We start from the raw sequence: 15,379 nt of genomic DNA, 5'->3' as shown, positions 1-15,379 counted from the left end.
GTTTCAGTGGGATCTGCTGGACAAATGGTCCGGATCGCATCTTCAGATGCATCAGCGGATAACCCTATCTCCAAGGACAAGGGTGTCTCTCCTGTGGTGGTTGCAGAGTGCTCATCTTCTAGAGGGCCGCAGATTCGGCATTCAGGACTGGATTCTGGTGACCACGGATGCCAGCCTGAGAGGCTGGGGAGCAGTCACACAGGGAAGAAATTTCCAGGGCTTGTGGTCAAGCATGGAAACGTCTCTTCACATAAATATCCTGGAACTAAGGGCAATTTACAATGCCCTAAGTCAAGCAAGGCCTCTGCTTCAGGGTCAATCGGTTTTGATCCAATCGGACAACATCACGGCAGTCGCCCACGTAAACAGACAGGGCGGCACAAGAAGCAGGAGGGCAATGGCAGAAGCTGCAAGAATTCTTCGCTGGGCGGAAAATCATGTGACAGCACTGTCAGCGGTGTTCATTCCGGGAGTGGACAACTGGGAAGCAGACTTCCTCAGCAGACACGACCTCCACCCGGGGGAGTGGGGACTTCACCCAGAAGTCTTCCACGTGATTGTAAACCGTTGGGAAAAACCAAAGGTGGACATGATGGCGTCTCGTCTCAACAAGAAACTAGACAGATATTGCGCCAGGTCAAGGGACCCTCAGGCAATAGCGGTGGACGCTCTGGTAACACCGTGGGTGTACCAGTCAGTGTATGTGTTCCCTCCTCTGCCTCTCATACCCAAAGTACTGAGAATCATAAGAAGGAGAGGAGTAAGAACTATACTCGAGGCTCCGGATTGGCCAAGAAGGACTTGGTACCCGGAACTTCAAGAGATGCTCACGGAGGACCCGTGGCCTCTACCTCTCAGAAAGGACCTGCTCCAGCAGGGACCTTGTCTGTTCCAAGACTTACCGCGGCTGCGTTTGACGGCATGGAGTTTGAACGCCGGATCCTGAAGGAAAAAGGCATTCCAGATGAAGTCATCCCTACCCTGGTCAAGGCCAGAAAGGATGTAACCGCAAAACATTATCACCGCATTTGGCGGAAATATGTTGCGTGGTGTGAGGCCAAGAAGGCCCCTACAGAGGAATTTCAACTGGGTCGTTTCTTGCATTTCCTGCAAACAGGACTATCTATGGGCCTAAAATTAGGGTCCATTAAGGTTCAAATTTCGGCCCTGTCAATCTTCTTCCAAAAAGAACTGGCTTCAGTGCCTGAAGTTCAGACGTTTGTCAAAGGGGTACTGCATATACAGCCTCCTTTTGTGCCTCCAGTGGCACCTTGGGATCTCAATGTAGTGTTGAGTCTCCTAAAATCACATTGGTTTGAACCACTCACCACTGTGGAATTGAAATATCTCACATGGAAAATGGTCATGCTGTTAGCCCTGGCTTCAGCCAGGCGTGTCTCAGAATTGGCGGCTTTATCATATAAAAGCCCTTACCTAATTTTTCATTCAGACAGGGCAGTACTGAGGACTCGCCCTCAATTTCTCCCTAAGGTGGTTTCAGCGTTTCACATGAACCAGCCTATTGTGGTACCTGCGGCTACTAGGGACTCGGAGGACTCCAAGTTGCTGGACGTAGTCAGGGCCCTGAAAATATATGTTTCCAGGACGGCTGGAGTCAGAAAATCTGACTCGCTGTTTATCCTGTATGCACCCAACAAGCTGGGTGCTCCTGCTTCTAAGCAGACGATTGCTCGTTGGATTTGTAGTACAATTCAGCTTGCACATTCTGTGGCAGGCCTGCCACAGCCAAAATCTGTAAAAGCCCATTCCACAAGGAAAGTGGGCTCATCTTGGGCGGCTGCCCGAGGGGTCTCGGCTTTACAACTTTGCCGAGCAGCTACTTGGTCAGGGGCAAACACGTTTGCTAAATTTTACAAATTCGATACCCTGGCTGAGGAGGACCTGGAGTTCTCTCATTCGGTGCTGCAGAGTCATCCGCACTCTCCCGCCCGTTTGGGAGCTTTGGTATAATCCCCATGGGCCTTACGGAGTTCCCAGCATCCACTAGGACGTCAGAGAAAATAAGAATTTACTTACCGATAATTCTATTTCTCATAGTCCGTAGTGGATGCTGGGCGCCCATCCCAAGTGCGGATTGTCTGCAATACTTGTATATAGTTATTGTTACAAAAATCGGGTTGTTTATTGTTGTGAGCCATCTTTTCAGAGGCTCCTACGTTTATCATACTGTTAACTGGGTTCAGATCACAAGTTGTACGGTGTGATTGGTGTGGCTGGTATGAGTCTTACCCGGGATTCAAGATCCTTCCTTATTATGTACGCTCGTCCGGGCACAGTATCCTAACTGAGGCTTGGAGGAGGGTCATAGGGGGAGGAGCCAGTGCACACCAGCTAGTCCTAAAGCTTTTACTTTTGTGCCCAGTCTCCTGCGGAGCCGCTATTCCCCATGGTCCTTACGGAGTTCCCAGCATCCACTACGGACTATGAGAAATAGAATTATCGGTAAGTAAATTCTTATTATTTCCACCACTTTATCCGTTCACATTATCTATAGAGGGACTGACTCCCTCAAATTTTCTCCTTCGTCCTAGAGGATGCTGGGGACTCCAAAAGGACCATGGGGTATAGACGGGATCCGCAGGAGACATGGGCACTTTAAGACTTTAAATGGGTGTGAACTGGCTCCTCCCTCTATGCCCCTCCAGACCTCAGTTAGATTCTGTGCCCAGAGAGACTGGTCACACACTGAGGAGCTCTACAGAGTTTCTCTAAAAAAGACTTTCTCTGACGTCCTAGTAGATGCTGGGAACTCCGTAAGGACCATGGGAAATAGCGGCTCCGCAGGAGACTGGGCACAAAAGTAAAGCTTTAGGACTACCTGGTGTGCACTGGCTCCTCCCCCTATGACCCTCCTCCAAGCCTCAGTTAGATTTTTGTGCCCGGCCGAGAAGGGTGCACACTAGGGGCTCTCCTGAGCTTCTTAGTGAAAGTTTAGTTTTAGGTTTTTTATTTTCAGTGAGACCTGCTGGCAACAGGCTCACTGCATCGAGGGACTAAGGGGAGAAGAAGCGAACCTGCCTGCTTGCAGCCAGCTTGGGCTTCTTAGGCTACTGGACACCATTAGCTCCAGAGGGACCGAACACAGGCCCAGCCTCGGAGCTCGGTCCCAGAGCCGCGCCGCCGGCCCCCTTACAGAGCCAGAAGCAAGAAGAGGTCCGGAAAAATCGGCGGCAGAAGACATCAGTCTTCAACAAGGTAGCGCACAGCACTGCAGCTGTGCGCCATTGTTACTCAGGCACACTTCACACTTCGGTCACTGAGGGTGCAGGGCGCTAGGGGGGGGCGCCCTGAGCAGCAATGTAAACACCTTGGCTGGCAAAAATACACCACATATAACCCCCAGGGCTATATGGATGTATTTTAACCCCTGCCAGAACTCACCAAAAAGCGGGAGAAAAGGCCGCTGAGAAGGGGGCGGAGCCCATCTCCTCAGCACACGGGTGCCATTTTCCATCACAGCTCCGCTGGAAGGACGTCTCCCTGACTCTCCCCTGCAGTCCTGCACTACAGAAAAGGGTAAAAAAGAGAGGGGGGCACTAATTTGGCGCAGTTTTAATAATAACAGCAGCTATAAAGGGAAAAGCACATTTTATAGTGGTATTCCTGTCTATATATAGCGCTCTGGTGTGTGCTGGCATACTCTCCCTCTGTCTCCCCAAAGGGCTAGTGGGGTCCTGTCCTCTATCAGAGCATTCCCTGTGTGTGTGCAGTGTGTCGGTACGATTGTGTCGACATGTTTGAGGAGGAAAATGAGATGGAGGCGGAGCAATTGCCTATTATAGAGTTGTCACCCCCTAGGGAGTCGACACCTGAGTGGATGAGCTTATGGAAGGAATTGCGTGACAGTGTCAGCTCTTTACGAAAGACAGTTGACGACATGAGACAGCCGGCTACTCAGCTTGTGCCTGTCCAGGGGTCTCAAACGCCATCAGGGGCTTTAAAACGCCCGTTACCTCAAATGGCAGACACAGACACGGATACTGACTCCAGTGTCGATGATGAGGAGACAAACGTGACTTCCACTAGGGCCACACGTTACATGATTGAAGCAATGAAAAATGTATTGCATATATCTGATAATACAAGTACCACTAAGAAGGGTATTATGTTTGGTGAGAAAAAACTGCCTGTAGTTTTTCCTGTATCCGAGGAATTAAATGAAGTGTGTGATGAGGCGTGGGTTTCCCCCGATAAAAAACTGATAATTCCTAAAAGGTTATTGGCATCATACCCTTTCCCGCCAGAGGATAGGGCACGTTGGGAAACACCCCCTAGGGTGGATAAAGCGCTCACACGCTTGTCTAAACAGGTAGCACTACCCTCTCCTGATACGGCCGCCCTAAAGGAACCTGCCGATAGAAAGCTGGAGAATATCCTAAAATGTATATACACTCACACGGGTGTTATACTGCGACCAGCAATCGCCTCAGCCTGGATGTGCAGTGCGGGCGTGGCGTGGTCGGATTCCCTGACTGAAAATATTGATACCCTAGATAGGGACAGTATATTACTGACTATAGAGCATTTGAAGGATGCATTTCTATATATGCGTGATGCACAGAGGGATATTTGCCGACTGGCATCAAGAGTTAGCGCGCTGTCCATTTCTGCAAGAAGAGGTTTATGGACGCGGCAGTGGTCAGGTGATGCGGATTCTAAAAGGCACATGGAAGTATTGCCTTATAAGGGGGAGGAGTTATTTGGGGTAGGTCTATCAGACCTGGTAGCCACGGCAACTGCTGGAAAATCCACATTTTTACCCCAGGTAGCTTCTCAACCTAAGAAGACGCCGTATTATCAGGCGCAGTCCTTTCGGCCCCATAAGGGCAAGCGGGCAAAAGGCGCCTCATTTCTGCCCCGTGGCAGAGGGAGAGGAAAAAGGCTGCAGCAAACAGCCAGTTCCCAGGAACAAAAGCCCTCTCCCGCCTCCGCAAAGTCCTCAGCATGACGCTGGGGCTTTACAAGCGGACTCAGGCACGGTGGGGGCCCGTCTCAAGAAGTTCAGTGCGCAGTGGGCCCACTCGCAAGTGGACCCCTGGATCCTTCAGGTGGTATCTCAGGGGTACAAATTGGAATTCGAGACGTCTCCCCCTCGCCGTTTTCTAAAGTCTGCTTTACCGACGTCTCCCTCAGACAGGGAGGCAGTATTGGAAGCCATTCACAAGCTGTATTCCCAGCAGGTGATAATCAAGGTACCCCTCCTACAACAGGGAAAGGGGTACTATTCCACACTATTTGTGGTACCGAAGCCGGACGGCTCGGTGAGACCAATTTTAAATCTAAAATCCTTGAACACTTACATACAAAGGTTCAAATTCAAGATGGAGTCACTCAGAGCAGTGATTGCAAACCTGGAAGAAGGGGACTATATGGTGTCTCTGGACATCAAAGATGCTTACCTACATGTCCCAATTTACCCTTCTCACCAAGGGTACCTCAGGTTTGTGGTACAGAACTGTCACTATCAGTTTCAGACGCTGCCGTTTGGATTGTCCACGGCACCCCGGGTCTTTACCAAGGTTATGGCCGAAATGATGATACTCCTTCGAAGGAAGGGAGTTTTAGTTATCCCTTACTTGGACGATCTCCTGATAAGGGCAAGATCCAGGGAACAGTTGGAAGTCTGGGTAGCACTATCTCAGATAGTGCTGCGCCAGCACGGTTGGATTCTCAATATTCCAAAATCGCAGCTGATCCCGACGACACGCCTTCTATTCCTAGGGATGATCCTGGACACAGTCCAGAAAAAGGTGTTTCTCCCGGAGGAGAAAGCCGGGGAGTTATCCGAACTAGTCAGAAATCTCCTAAAACCAGGCCAAGTCTCAGTGCATCAATGCACAAGGGTCCTGGGAAAGATGGTGGCTTCTTACGAAGCAATCCCATTCGGCAGATTCCACGCAAGAACCTTCCAGTGGGATCTGCTAGACAAATGGTCCGGGTCGCATCTTCAGATGCATCAGCGGATAATCTTGTCACCAAGGACAAGGGTGTCTCTCCTGTGGTGGTTGCAGAGTGCTCATCTTCTAGAGGGCCGCAGATTCGGCATTCAGGACTGGGTCCTGGTGACCACGGATGCCAGCCTGAGAGGCTGGGGAGCAGTCACACAGGGAAGAAATTTCCAGGGCTTGTGGTCAAGCCTGGAGACATCACTTCACATAAATATCCTGGAGCTAAGGGCCATCTACAATGCTCTAAGCCTAGCAAGACCTCTGCTTCAAGGTCAGCCGGTGCTGATCCAGTCAGACAACATCACGGCAGTCGCCCACGTAAACAGACAGGGCGGCACAAGAAGCAGGAGGGCAATGGCAGAAGCTGCAAGGATTCTTCGCTGGGCGGAAAATCATGTGATAGCACTGTCAGCAGTGTTCATTCCGGGAGTGGACAACTGGGAAGCAGACTTCCTCAGCAGACACGACCTCCACCCGGGAGAGTGGGGACTTCACCCAGAAGTCTTCCACATGATTGTGAACCGTTGGGAAAAACCAAAGGTGGACATGATGGCGTCCCGCCTCAACAAAAAACTAGACAGGTATTGCGCCAGGTCAAGGGACTTTCAGGCAATAGCTGTGGACGCTCTGGTAACACCGTGGGTGTACCAGTCAGTGTATGTGTTCCCTCCTCTGCCTCTCATACCCAAGGTACTGAGAATCATAAGAAGGAGAGGAGTAAGGACTATACTCGTGGCTCCGGATTGGCCAAGAAGGACTTGGTACCCGGAACTTCAAGAGATGCTCACAGAGGACCCGTGGCCTCTACCTCTAAGAAGGGACCTGCTCCAGCAGGGACCCTGTCTGTTCCAAGACTTACCGCGGCTGCGTTTGACGGCATGGCGGTTGAACGCCGGATCCTGAAGGAAAAAGGCATTCCGGATGAAGTCATCCCTACCCTGATCAAAGCCAGGAAGGATGTAACCGTACAGCATTATCACCGTATTTGGCGTAAATATGTTGCGTGGTGCGAGGCCAGGAAGGCCCCTACAGAGGAATTTCAACTGGGTCGTTTCCTGCATTTCCTGCAAACAGGACTATCTATGGGCCTAAAATTAGGGTCCATTAAGGTTCAAATTTCGGCCCTGTCGATTTTCTTCCAGAAAGAACTGGCTTCAGTTCCTGAAGTTCAGACGTTTGTCAAGGGGGTACTGCATATACAGCCTCCTTTTGTGCCTCCAGTGGCACCTTGGGATCTCAATGTAGTTTTGGGGTTCCTAAAATCACATTGGTTTGAACCACTCACCACTGTGGACTTAAAATATCTCACATGGAAAGTGGTAATGCTGTTGGCCCTGGCTTCAGCCAGGCGTGTCTCAGAATTGGCGGCTTTATCCTATAAAAGCCCTTACCTAATTTTTCATACGGACAGGGCAGAATTGAGGACTCGTCCTCAATTTCTCCCTAAGGTGGTTTCAGCGTTTCACATGAACCAGCCTATTGTGGTACCTGCGGCTACTAGGGACTTGGAGGACTCCAAGTTGCTGGACGTAGTCAGGGCCCTGAAAATATATGTTTCCAGGACGGCTGGAGTCAGAAAATCTGACTCGCTGTTTATCCTGTATGCACCCAACAAGCTGGGTGCTCCTGCTTCTAAGCAGACTATTGCTAGTTGGATTTGTAGTACAATTCAGCTTGCACATTCTGTGGCAGGCCTGCCACAGCCAAAATCTGTAAAAGCCCATTCCACAAGGAAGGTGGGCTCATCTTGGGCGGCTGCCCGAGGGGTCTCGGCTTTACAACTTTGCCGAGCAGCTACTTGGTCAGGGGCAAACACGTTTGCTAAATTCTACAAATTTGATACCCTGGCTGAGGAGGACCTGGAGTTCTCTCATTCGGTGCTGCAGAGTCATCCGCACTCTCCCGCCCGTTTGGGAGCTTTGGTATAATCCCCATGGTCCTTACGGAGTTCCCAGCATCCACTAGGACGTCAGAGAAAATAAGAATTTACTTACCGATAATTCTATTTCTCGTAGTCCGTAGTGGATGCTGGGCGCCCATCCCAAGTGCGGATTGTCTGCAATACTTGTACATAGTTATTGTTACAAAAATCGGGTTATTATTGTTGTGAGCCATCTTTTCAGAGGCTCCTTCTGTTATCATGCTGTTAACTGGGTTCAGATCACAGGTTGTACGGTGTGATTGGTGTGGCTGGTATGAGTCTTACCCGGGATTCAAAATCCTTCCTTATTGTGTACGCTCGTCCGGGCACAGTATCCTAACTGAGGCTTGGAGGAGGGTCATAGGGGGAGGAGCCAGTGCACACCAGGTAGTCCTAAAGCTTTACTTTTGTGCCCAGTCTCCTGCGGAGCCGCTATTCCCCATGGTCCTTACGGAGTTCCCAGCATCCACTACGGACTACGAGAAATAGAATTATCGGTAAGTAAATTCTTATTTTTGTTAGGTTTATTATTTTCATGGAGCACTGCTGGCTACAGGCTCCCTGCTTCGTGGGACTGAGGGGAGAGAAGCAGACCTACTTAAATGATAGGCTCTGCTTCTTAGGCTACTGGACACCATTAGCTCCAGAGGGAGTTGGAACGCAGGTCTCGCCGTTCGTCCCGGAGCCGCGCCGCCGTCCTCCTCACAGAGCCGGAAGATAGAAGCCGGGTGAGTAACCGAAGCAAAGAAGACTTCAGTGAAGGCGGCAGAAGAAATCAGTCTTGGAGGTACCACTGCGCGCCATTGCTCCCGCTCACAAATGGCACTACACGGGTGCAGGGCGCAGGGGGGACGCCCTGGGCAGCAATAAAACCTCTTTTTGGGATCTGGCCAAGAGGTATACAGTGACCAGGCACTGTATACAGACCCCCGCCAGTTTAAAAATAAGTGGGACTCAAGCGCGCCATTTAGGGGGCGGGGCTTCGTCCTTCCAGCTCTTGTCAGCGCCATCTTCTCTCTTCACAGCAAGCTGCAGAGACGCTGGTCCTGGCCCTACACTTGTGTCACAAGTATCGGTGCAAAAACGGGGGGGGGGGGGCACAGCATATTTGGTGTTGAAAATATATATATATATATATATAAAAGCGCTGCAAGGTCTGGGGCATTGTATATTCCTTCAGACCGGGTGAGGCGCTGGGTGTGAGCTGGCAAACTCCTTCTCTGTCTCTCTGAAGGGCCTTACTGTGGGTCTGTTCCCTATAGCCCAGTGTGATAGTGAGTGTCGGTACGCGTGTGTCGACATGTCTGAGGCTGAATGCTTCTCCCAGGAGGAGGCTGGTGTGGGGGCAGAACAGAATGTGGGAGTGACTCTGTCGGTGCCGCCGACTGCTGATTGGGTAGATATGTGGAGTGTCTTAAATGCAAGTGTGGCTTCGTTGCATAAGAGATTAGACAAATCTGAGTCTCAGAACCAAGCATGGAGACAATCCATGGGAGATGTTTTGTCACAAACTCAGACCCCCTCAGGGTCACAAAAACGTTTGTTTACCCAAATAGCAGACACAGATACCGACACGGATTCGGACTCCAGTGTCGACTATGGTGATGCCAGGTTGAATCCTAAACTGGCTAAGAGCATTCAGTACATGATTGTGGCAATAAAAGAAGTGTTGCATATCTCGGAAGACCCTGCTGTTCCTGAGACAAGGGTCTGTATGTTTAAGGGAAAGAAAGCTCCGGTAACGTTTCCTCCCTCTCATGAACTGAATACTCTTTTTGAAAAGGCTTGGGAAATTCCTGACAAAAAGTTGCTGATTCCCAAGAGAATTATTATGGCATACCCAAAGTGGGAGTCGACCCCCAATGTGGACAAGGCTCTAGCACGGCTGTCCAAGAAGGTGGCGCTTCCGTCCCCTGACACGGCAGCCCTAAAGGATCCTGCGGATCGTAAGCAGGAAACTACCTTGAAATCTTTTTATGTCACTACGGGTACACTGCTCAGACCTGCAGTGGTATCAGCATGGGTGAGTAGTGCAATTGAAAAGTGGGCAGATAACTTATTATCTGACTTGGACACCCTGGATAGGGATAGCGTTCTTTTGACGCTTGGTCATATCAGGGACGCTGCAGTCTATCTAAGGGAGGCTGAGAGAGATATTGGCCTCTTGGGATCAAGGGCCAATGCCATGGCAATCTCGGCTAGGAGAGCATTATGGAATGGTGATGCTGACTCTAAGAGGGCTATGGAGGCACTGCCGTATAAGGGTGGTGTTTTGTTTGGTGAGGGACTCGCGGACCTAGTATCTACAGCTACCGCGGGTAAGTCATCTTTTCTACCTTTTGTCCCTCCACAGCAAAAGAAAACGCCTCAGTATCAGATGCAGTCCTTTCGGTCTAGTAAATTCAGAAAAGGACGAGGGTCCTCCTTCCTTGCTGCTAGAGGTAAGGGAAGGGGAAAAAGATCACCGGCTGTGGCAAGCTCCCAGGAGCAGAAGTCCTCCCCAGCTTCTGCCAAGTCCACCGCATGACGCTGGAGCTCCGCTGCGGGAGTCCGCACCGGTGGGGGCACGTCTTCAGCTCTTCAGTCGGGTCTGGGCTCACTCAGGCCTGGATCCTTGGGTGCTGGAAATTGTGGCCCAAGGATACAAACTGGAGCTTCAAGACGTGCCCCCCCCACCGATTTTTCAAATCGGCCTTGCCAGCTTCTCTTCCGGAAAGAGAAGTGGTGTGCGCTGCAATACAAAAGCTGTGTCAACAGCAAGTCATTGTCACGTTACCTCCGTCACATCGGGGAGAATGGTTTTATTCAAGCCTGTTCGTGGTCCCGAAGCCGGATGGCTCGGTCAGACCGATTCTGAACTTAAAATCCCTCAATCTATATTTGATAAGATTCAAATTCAAAATGGTATCTCTCCGAGCGGTGATTTCCAGTCTGGATGGGGGGGATTTTATGGTGTTAGTCGACATAAAGGATGCTTACCTACATGTCCCCATATATCCTCCTCATCAGGCTTACCTGAGGTTTGCTATTCAGGATTGTCATTACCAATTTCAGACGTTGCCGTTTGGTCTTTCCACGGCCCCGAGGATTTTCACCAAATCAATGGCGGAAATGACGGTGCTCCTGCGCAAGCAGGGTGTCACAATTATCCCGTACTTGGACGATCTCCTGATAAAGGCGAGGTCAAAGGAGAAGTTAATAAAAAAACGTTGCGCTCTCCCTGACAGTTCTACAGCAACATGGTTGGCTCCTAAATTTGCCAAAGTCACAGTTGATTCCGACAACACGGCTGTCGTTCGAAGGCATGATTCTGGACACGGAACTGCAGAGAATTTTTCTCCCGATGGAAAAAGCTCTGGAAATACAGAACATGGTCAAGGGGATTCTGAAACCGGCAAGGGTGTCGATTCATCAATGCACTCGGGTGCTGGGGAAGATGGTGGCGGCCTACGAGGCCATCCCGTTTGGCAGGTTCCATGCCAGGGTTTTTCAGTGGGACCTGTTGGACAAGTGGTCCGGGTCTCACCTACACATGCACCGGAAGATAAGCCTATCTCCCAGGGCCAGGATTTCTCTTCTGTGGTGGCTCCAAAGTTCCTTCTAGAGGGACGCAGGTTCTGGATCCAGGATTGGATCCTAGTAACCACGGATGCAAGTCTCCGAGGTTGGGGAGCAGTCACACAGGGACAAAATTTCCAGGGAAAATGGTCAAGCCAGGAGGCTTGTCTGCACATAAACATTCTGGAATTAAGGGCCATCTACAACGGCCTTCTACAAGCAGAACATCATCTTCGCGGCCTGCCCGTCCTGATTCAGTTGGACAACATAACAGCAGTAGCGCACATAAACCGCCAGGGCGGAAGAAGGAGCAGAGTGGCGATGGCGGAGGCCACAAAAGTTCTTCGCTGGGCGGAAAAACAGGCAAGCGCTCTGTCGGCGGTCTTCATTCCAGGCGTGGACAACTGGGAAGCAGACTTCCTCAGCAGACACGACCTCCATCCAGGAGAGTGGAGTCTTCATCAAGAGGTCTTTGCAGAAGTGACAAGTCGTTGGGGAATTCCTCAAATAGACATGATGGCGTCTCACCTCAACAAGAAACTTCAGACATACTGTTCCAGGTCGAGGGACCCTCAAGCAGTAGCAGTGGACGCCCTAGTGACAACGTGGGTGTATCAGTCTGTCTATGTATTTCCTCCACTTCCACTCATCCCAAAGGTGATACGGATCATAAGAAGAAAAGGGTTCAGGTGATACTCGTTGTTCCAGATTGGCCACGGAGGGCCTGGTATCCGGATCTTCAGGAATTACTCATGGAAGATCCCTGGCCTCTTCCTCTACGAGAGGATCTGTTACAGCAAGGGCCGCGCGTGTTCCAAGACTTACCGCGGTTGCGTTTGACGGCATGGCGGTTGAACGCAAAATCCTAGCACGAAAGGGTATTCCCGGCGAGGTCATCCCCACCCTACTGAAAGCTAGGAACGAGGTAACGACGAAGCATTACCACCGTATTTGGAGAAAATGTGTCCTACGGAAGAATTTCAGCTGGGTCGGTTTCTCCATTTTTTACAAGCAGGTGGGGATGCGGGCCTGAAGTTAGGCTCCATTAAAGTGCAGATTTCGGCCTTACCAATTTTCTTTCAAAGGGAATTGGCCTCGCTTCCAGAAGTACAGACTTTTGTGAAAGGCGTGCTGCACATCCAACCTCCATTTGTGCCCCCAGTGGCACCATGGGACCTTAACGTGGTGTTACAGTTCCTTATGTCACATTGGTTTGAACCTTTACAAACGGTTGAGTTGAAATTTCTCACTTGGAAAGTGGTCATGCTGTTGGCCTTGGCGTCCGCAAGGCGGGTGTCGGAATTGGCGGCTTTGTCTCACAAAAGCCCCTATTTGATTTTCCACGAGGATAGAGCGGAGTTGAGAACTCGTCAACAGTTTTTACCCAAGGTGGTTTCTTCGTTTCACATGAACCAACTTATTGTGGTGCCTGTGGCTACTGAAGCCTTGGCTGAGTCAAAGTCTCTCGATGTGGTCAGAGCTTTGGAAATTTATGTAGCCAGAACGGCTCGTATTAGGAAAACGGAGGCTCTGCTTGTCCTGTATGCTTCCAACAAGATTGGGGCTCCTGCTTCTAAGCAGACTATTGCACGCTGGATCTGTAATGCGATTCAGCATGCTCATTCTACGGCTGGATTGCCGTTACCGAATTCAGTGAAGGCCCATTCTACCAGGAAGGTGGGCTCATCTTGGGCGGCTGCCCGGGGGGTCTCGGCGCTGCAACTTTGCCGATCAGCTACTTGGTCGGGTTCAAACATTTTTGCTAAATTCTACAAGTTGGATACCCTGGCTGATGAGGACCTCATGTTTGCTCAATCGGTGCTGCAGAGTCATCCGCACTCTCCCGCCCGGTCTGGAGCTTTGGTATAAACCCCATGGTCCTTTTGGAGTCCCCAGCATCCTCTAGGACGAAGGAGAAAATAGGATTTTAATACCTACCGGTAAATCCTTTTCTCTTAGTCCGTAGAGGATGCCGGGCTCCCGTCCCAGTGCGGACTCTATCTGCAGTACTTGTTCATGGTTATTGCTTTTGCTACGCAAAGGTTGTGTTTTAGTTACGATCAGCCTGTTGCTGATTTTTTGGTTCATGCTGTTAACTGGTTTTAGTTAAATGCCATGTTGTACGGTGTGTTGTGGTGTGAGCTAGTGTGTATCTCACCCTTGGTTAACAAAAATCCTTTTCCTCGAAATGTCCGTCTCTCCTGGGCACAGTTCCTATAACTGAGGTCTAGAGGAGGGGCATAGAGGGAGGAGCCAGTTCACACCCATTTAAAGTCTTAAAGTGCCCATGTCTCCTGCGGATCCCGTGTATACCCCATGGTCCTTTTTGAGTCCCCAGCATCCTCTACGGACTAAGAGAAAAGGATTTACCGGTAGGTATTAAAATCCTATTTTCTGTGCAGGGTAAATACTGGCTGCTTTATTGTTACACTGCAATTTAGATTTCAGTTTGAACACACCACACCCAAATCTAACTCTCTCTGCACATATTATATCTGCCCCACCTGAAGTGCACATGGTTTTGCCCATCTGTTAACAAAATTGCTGCTGCGATCAGGTCTGAATTACCCTCCATGTGTAGTGCACGTGGGGCAGATGTAACATGTGCAGAGAGAGTTAGATTTGGGTGGGGTGTGTTCAAATTGAAATCTAAATTGCAGTGTAAAAATAAAGCAGCCAGTATTTACCCTGCACAGAAACAATATAACCCACCCAAATCTAACTCTCTCTGCACCTGTTACATGATACCCCCCCAGAGTGCACATGGTTTTGCCCATTAGCTAACAAATTTGCTGCTGCGATCAGATCTGAATTAGGCCCCAAGTGTGAGTCCTGTAGTACCAGCTGAGGCCACTAGATGTCCTTGTTTCATGAACAGCAGAAGCTTGGTGCAGCTACAAATAGAAGGTGCATAAGAAAAGAGAATATTCTGGAAGAGGTAGTGAAGCGGATAAGATTTCTAACCGCCCCATTAAATCCCACACCGATCCGCTGGTCACCCGTAGTTTACAGTTACACCATTTCAGAATAAAAGTGACTTATTTAGGCTAGTTACAAATTGTGGCTTCAGGCGTGTTTTTTCTCCAGCTAAGAGATGAGACTGAGGGAGACCTCCAGGCAGTGCACCTACTAACACTTCCCAGGTCCCCACCACCACCAATGAAGAAGAGCTGGATTGCCACAGCCCTAGAGTCCTCTATTCAGTGTGGTCCCATAACCGTCCGAAGCGCCACTGCCTAGATGGAGCCTCTCTTGCTGTAAGTCTGTCGTGTCCATGTCTGTAATTATTCATTCATAAGTTGTAAAAGTGAGAACTGATAACAATGACTTCTTTCAAGCAGTTATTATTCTGTACTAATATATGGCAACATTCACAGGGCAACCAGGGCAGCTCAGGAGCACAGTGGTTAGTATTGCGGTCTGTCAACACTGGTGTCATGGGTTCGACTTGGAGCAGTGATGTATCTGTGTGGAGTCTATATGTTCTCCCTGTGGTCTGCTTTTCTCGCACAGTCCACAGACACATTGGTATATTAGATGGCTTCTGACGCAATAGACCCCATTGTGTGTGGTTGGATATTTAGATTGTGAGCTCCCGTGTGGCAGGGGCTGATGTGAACAATTTGACATTATCTGTGCAGCTCTGTGTAATATAAGTGGTGGTATATAAAGGAATAATATTCCGATCTAAAACATCTACGAGGTAATTTATTGGAGAGATATTAATGGACGGGGCCCGGTATGAATCATTTGTCCGAATGGCTGGACGGTCGGAGAGCGATGTTGACGCTCACCACAATCCCCTGTATATACTCTGTGCCCCTGTGATCTCATACCCATTAATGCTAAATATTCAGCATCCGTGTGAAGTCCAGTCCAACTGGATTAGATGTGTTTATCTAGCTGCCACAACTGTGTGACTTGCGGTAGT

The 15,379-nt window shown here is 49.8% G+C and overlaps 1 protein-coding gene across 2 annotated transcripts in view; it reads left to right on the top strand.

The window, feature by feature from the left end:
* Positions 1-15,379, top strand: part of KAT8 (lysine acetyltransferase 8) — a 48,677-nt gene that overhangs the window by 17,907 nt on the left and 15,391 nt on the right. Inside the window, exon 1 of one of the 2 annotated variants that reach the window (XM_063935197.1) lies at positions 14,564-14,705. The exons of the other annotated variant lie outside the window; for it this stretch is intronic. The gene's annotated coding sequence lies outside the window, so the exon portion shown is untranslated. Of the gene's footprint in view, positions 1-14,563; positions 14,706-15,379 lie in introns of those variants that run through there. 2 annotated transcript variants of the gene reach the window in all.

This window comes from Pseudophryne corroboree, chromosome 7 (assembly GCF_028390025.1).
Source record: "Pseudophryne corroboree isolate aPseCor3 chromosome 7, aPseCor3.hap2, whole genome shotgun sequence".
NCBI lineage: Eukaryota > Metazoa > Chordata > Amphibia > Anura > Myobatrachidae > Pseudophryne > Pseudophryne corroboree.
This window is presented reverse-complemented; position numbering and strand designations above follow the sequence as displayed.